Source organism: Lycium ferocissimum, chromosome 3 (assembly GCF_029784015.1).
Source record: "Lycium ferocissimum isolate CSIRO_LF1 chromosome 3, AGI_CSIRO_Lferr_CH_V1, whole genome shotgun sequence".
NCBI classification, from domain to species: domain Eukaryota; kingdom Viridiplantae; phylum Streptophyta; class Magnoliopsida; order Solanales; family Solanaceae; genus Lycium; species Lycium ferocissimum.
Genome location: NC_081344.1, coordinates 30,860,577 through 30,866,863, shown reverse-complemented (window position 1 = coordinate 30,866,863; position 6,287 = coordinate 30,860,577).

The window sequence follows — 6,287 nt, the reverse complement described above, 5'->3', positions numbered from 1 at the left end:
TATCTGTGTTTTAGATGTGGAGAAAAGTTTGCTCCTGGCCACCAATGTAAAAAAGAAACAGTTGAAATGCATGATGGGTGCAAATGAAGTGATTCCAAGTGTGTCTGAGATTGTAGAAGAACAAGATTGTGCTGATTTGATGATGGAGGGAGGGATGGAACCAGAAGTGATGGAGGTTGTGTGTATGAATGCCTTATCAGGTGATAACCAAGGGGTGAACACCATCCTTGTCAAGGGCATTATAAAGAATTAGAAATTGGCAGTGTTGATTGACTCTGGAGCCAGTGTTGATTGACTCTGGAGCCACACATAGCTTCATTGACATGAACACTGTCAAAACAACTGGATATGCACCTAGTCCTTGCCCTCTAGTTAGAGTGACAATAGAAGATGGAAATTATGTCATGACAACTACACATTGCAAGGATTTTCTGTGGAAAATGCAAGGGAGAACATTTCAGGAAAATTTACTTATCATTCCGCTAGGTGGTTGTGACATTGTGCTAGGCAATGATTGAATGAAAAAGCACAATCCCTCTAAGTTTGATCATGATAGAAACTGCAGTGATAAGCTGATACTACATGGTATTTCTGAGGAAGGCAAACCCAGCATGATCACTAGTGTAACCATGGTGAAAATGCTCAAAAAGGGACCAGCCCTTATAGCTCATCTATTTATGATGAGTGCCATAAGACATGAGGCTCAAGAACCTATAGATGAGAAAATACATAAAGTACCGAACCAAAAACTCTACCTCCTGCTAGAGCATTAGATCACTCAATACCACTTAAATCAGGGCCCTGGCCAATCAGTTTGAGGCCCTACGGATACAATTATTATAAAAAAGATGAACTAGAGAAACAAGTAAAGGAAATGCTCACTAATAGGATTATTCAGCAGATTCAGTCTCCATTTTCATCGCCTGCTTTGTTAGTTAAGAAGAAGGATGGCATATGGAGCTTTTGTGTTGATTATAGAGGGTTGAATGAAATTACTATAAAGGATAAGTATCCTATACCTATTGTGGATGACTTGTTGGATGAACTATGTGGAGCTATGATATTTTCTAAGGTGGATTTGAGAGCTGGATATCATCAGATCAGGATGAGGATAGAAGATGTACAAAACTGCTTCTAGAACACACATGGGTCACTATGAGTTCAAGGTCATGCCATTTGGCCTCACAAATTCACCATCAAATTTTCAAACCTTGATGAATTAGGTTTCTCAACCATTTCTCAGAAAATTTGTGTTGGTCTTCTTTGATGATATTTTGATTTATAGTATATTTGTAGATGACCATGTAAAACACTTGATTGTTGTATTTGATACTTTAAGACAAAGATTCATTATTTTCCAAAAAATCTAAGTGTTCATTTGGGCAGTCTTAGATTGAATATTTGGGACATGTAATCACTGCAAAAGGGGTATCTACTGACCCCTCAAAAATTCAAGCAATGGTTGATTGGCCTAGACCAACCACTCTAGAGCTCTGAGAGGATTTTTGGGATTAACAAGTTATTACATAAAATATGTTGCAAACTATGGTACTATATGCAGACCCCTACTCATTTAAGTGAAATCATGAAGCTGAGCTGGCTTTTACAGCATTGAAGGAGGCAATGTCTACTACTCCTGTTTTGAGTTTGCCAGATTATTCCAAAGAGTTTGTTGTAGAGACTGATGCTAGTCAAGGAGGAATTGTTGCAGTCTTGATGCAAGGTGGGAAAACTATTGCTTATTTTAGCAACGTGTTGGCTCAAAAGCATGGGGATAAATCAATAAATGAGAAGGAATATATGGAACTCTTGAATGCTATAGAGAAATAGAGATACTACGTACAGTAAAAGCATTTTGTAGTTAGGACTGATCATCACAGCTTGAAATTTCTACTAGAACAAAAGGTAACTTCTACAATACAGCAAAAAGGGATGACCAAACTACTAGGACTAGATTATGAGGTCCAATATAAGAACGGCGCTAAAAATAGAGTTGCTGATGCACTCTCTAGACAACATGAAAGTCATACTACTCCAGGTCATTACAAGGGTCAACTCATGGCTATTAGTCTGTTTGTTCCTTCTTGGATGCTTGAGATCAGCTCCAGCTACGAAGGAGATGATTATGCTTTGGAAATCATCTCTCAAGTTGCAGTAGATTTGTATCGGCCTAAAATTTGGCATTATTCATCTAGAATTCTTAGAAGGAAAGAAAAATTATATATTGGTAGTCTTAGAAACAAGTTGATTACCACTTTTCATGAATCTCCTATGGGAGGACACTCAGGACAACTTGGTACACTTAAAAGGTTGAGTCAATTATTCTACTGGCCCAAGATGAAACAAATGGTGATTGCTTTTGTTTCTAGTTGTGACATTTGCCTCAGAAGTAAGGAAGAAAATATGGCGTATCCTGGTCTGCTGCAACCCCTTCCAATTCCTAATCAATCTTGGAGTCATATCAACATGGATTTCATTGAAGGATTGCCTAAGTCTAAAAACAAAGATGTGATCTTAGTGGTGGTAGACAGGATGACCAAGTATGCTCACTTTATAGCACCTGCTCACCCCTATACTGCTTCTATTGCTGCTGACTTATTTTGGAAGAAGGTGCATAGTTTACATGGCACACCTGAGACTATTGTTACTGACAGAGATAGAGTGTTCCTCAGCAAATTTTGGCAAAACTTATTCAAACTACTAGGTACTCAACTACATTATAGTACTGCATCTCACCCTCAGAGTGATGGACAAACTGAGAGGGTGAATAAGTGTTTAGAAAACTACCTTACATGCATGACTGCTAGCAGGCCTAGCCATTGGAAGCATTGGCTTCATGTTGCTGAATGGTGGTACAATACCAACTTCCACAATAGTTTGCAGTTCACCCCATTTGAAGCTTCGTATGGGTATTCTCCGCCTCAGCTTTCCCTAGGTCCACTACTGGAAACTATAGTGACAGTAGCTAAAGATATTATCCTAAAGAGACAACAAATGCAGCAACTATTGAAGGATAATCTAAGTAAAGCTCAAGAAAGAATAAAGTACTATGCTGATAGGAGGAGATCTGATAGGGTATTTCAAGTAGGAGATATGGTTTATTTGAAGCTACGGCATACAATCCTCCATTGCTTTAAGGAAGAATTTGAAGCTCAGTTCTAAGTACTATGGTCCATATAAGGTGCTAGCAAGAGTTGGCAGTGTTGCTTATCACTTAGAACTACCTCAGGAAAGCAAAATTCACCCTGTATTCCATGTGTCCTTACTCAAGAAGAAGGTAGGTGATCGAGTAGTGGTGCAAACCTTGCTTCCTAGAATGATAATGATGGTCAGTTTTTAGTGAAACTAGTTGCCATCTTACAAGGGCAAATGGTCAAACAATGTTGTTGTAGCTAGAGTTTTGGTGCAATGGTCAAAAGAAACAATGTTGCTGTAGCTAGAGTTTTGGTACAATGGTCCAACCTACCTCCTGAGGATGCTACATGGGAGGATTACCAATTTCTCAAGGCTAAATTTCCAGATTTTGATACTTAATCCTTGAGCTCAAGGATTGTTTTTCAAGCAAGTGGGGTAATCAGAATGACCTCACCTATTACTACTAAATATTAGAATAAAAGTGTGTTTGCGGGGGATCGAAATCGAATCTCGGAGGAACAAGGGAGTATAGTTATATATATCGAACAGCTAGGGTAAAAGGAAGATTAATGATCTAGGAGGGTCACGATCGTGCCACATCACCTGGAGTTAGTTATAACAGATAGGGACAGGAGAGAGAAACTCAATTATTGCACAGGTCATTGTCCTCTCTCTTCATTCTCCTTCACGTGCTCTTCTTCTTCTTTCTCCTCTCTTTCTCTCTCTTTCTAACCCTAGATTCCTTTCTTCTTCTTCACAGATCATTGATGGCTATGATGGATTCTCCTATTATATAGTATCATTTTATTAAGCATTTGATTATTATCTTGTATTTGAATTCCATTTTAGTTATATAAACAACAAATTGTCCCAAAAATTCATTTCAATTCAGTATTATTATTGTTCTTAGCTTAGATCCATACTTGGATCCTTACAAAGTAAAAAGAGTTTTAAAAAAAAAGTAAAAGGGAAAAGCAGATGAGACGGCGTCACCTACAGAACGTCGTCAATGGACTTCGGAGAAAACGATGAAGATGAAGAAACATCATCTAGACAAATAATTTGTAAGTTATCAACCTATGTTTGTCACAGATTAGTACTCCCTTCATCTATTTTTACTTGTCATGTTTGAATTAAAAAGTAATTAATAAAAGGAATAATTTCAGCTTTAGACCTCTTCTGTATTACATTTACCTCTCTTATTTTGAGTTTTTTGTCTTTATATATTTATTATTAATATAAAAAATTACAAAACTGACTTATTTGCCCTTTTCTAACATTAAACTCTTTTGATTTAATTAGTTTTATCGAATCTCCTTTAATAAATTTTTAAGAGTAAAATCTAATTTCCTTCTTTTGAAAATCCTCCTCAATTATTTTTGCAAATTGCTTTCGTTATCCATGTTCTTCTTCCTTTTTAGTCTTCTACATAAACAACTTTTAGGGGAAATTAATCAATGAAGAAGTCAAAATACTACTCCATAAAATTTAATTTTAGCAGCATGAGGACTAATTAAAAATCATATTGATTCTTGCAGAAAATAAAACTTTAACAAAGCCTGAGGAGAGGTCTCTTAAATTATCCCTTAATAAAATGATAAGTTTACTTTATCATCCTTTGAATATAATAAATTAAATGTATTTAAAAATGTCCTGGAAAATGATTAGTTATTTAATAATAAGTGTAAAATAGGTATCAAGTGTAAATTATCGCTTGATTTTTCAAATTAGACAAATAAAAGTTGATATCTATTTTTATAGCGGCCAAGTTTTAGGTAGTACTAGCAAACTATGCCCGTGCGATGCACGGGGCCTAACATGATAAATTTAATTACTCGATTTAGTTAGTCTTTATGGTTTGTATATTTTGCAAAGGATACTGCGATTCTCCTTAGTGAGTCTCCACATTTTTTTTCTTTTCCTCTTTTTTTCCCCTTAATTTCTCAATTGTTGTTTAAATTTGTCTTATTTTGGTTATGTTTGCCTCTTTTTATATTTAGTAAGTTGACAATTCAAATATCCTACATGTCAAGTTTATAATCACAAGATTCAAAGGATATTTTATTATATTATACACATTTTAAATTTAGAACCACAAGATTCAAAAGTCTATCTTTATTTCTTAGACTCCGTGTCTAGTCAAACGTAGACACTTAAATTGAGACAGAGAGAGGATATGTCAAATAAAGGAAATGAAAGGACAATTGAGACACTGCGGACACGTGGGGACTTAAAAAGTAAACACACAAGAGGTAGTATTAATGTTAAACTTCTGAAATGTACACATATTAGTCCCGGCTTAGAGTACAATTTCAGTTGCTTTTTGTACAACTTATTGTTGATGTGTTCGTCCACCTTGGGTGTTTGTTGTTAAATAAAAAAAAATTATCTTATTTTGTTTATGTCCGCCTCTTTTTATATTTAGTAAGCTGACAATTCAAATATCTTACATGTCAAGTTTATAATCACAAGATTCAAAGGATATTTCATTAGATTATACACATTTTTAATTTAGAACCACAAGATTTGAAAGTCTATCTTTATTTCTTAAACTCCATGTCTAGTCAAACGTAGACACTTAAATTGAGACAGAGGAAGTATATGCCAAATGAAGGAAATGAAAGGACAATTAAGACACTGCGGACCCGTGGGGACTTAAAAAGTAAACACACAAAAGGTAAAATTAATGTTCAACTTCTAAAATATACACATGTTAGTCCCTGCTTAGAGTATAATTTCAGTTGCTTTGTGTACAACTTATTGTTGTTGTGTTCGTCCACTTTGGGCGTTCATATATAATAAGAAAAATATAGAATAGAAAAATAGACATATATTTTTAATAATGTGACCAAATAATAGGGGACGAAAGGAGTACTTTATTTGTTAATTCTTAAAGAACGTGAAAAGTCAAGTATAGTAATGTGGCCGAGTAATATGGGACGAAGGGAGTACTTCATTTATTAATTCTTAAAAAACGTGAAAAGTCAAGTAATGTGGCCAAGTAATATGGGACGGAGGGAGTACTTCATTTATTAATTCTTAAAGAACGTAAAAAGTCAAAAGTGAACAAGTAAAAGTGCACGGAGAAAATAAATGTATCAGAGAATTAAAATTGAAGTGCATACATGTATACATGAGAAGAGAATAAATAT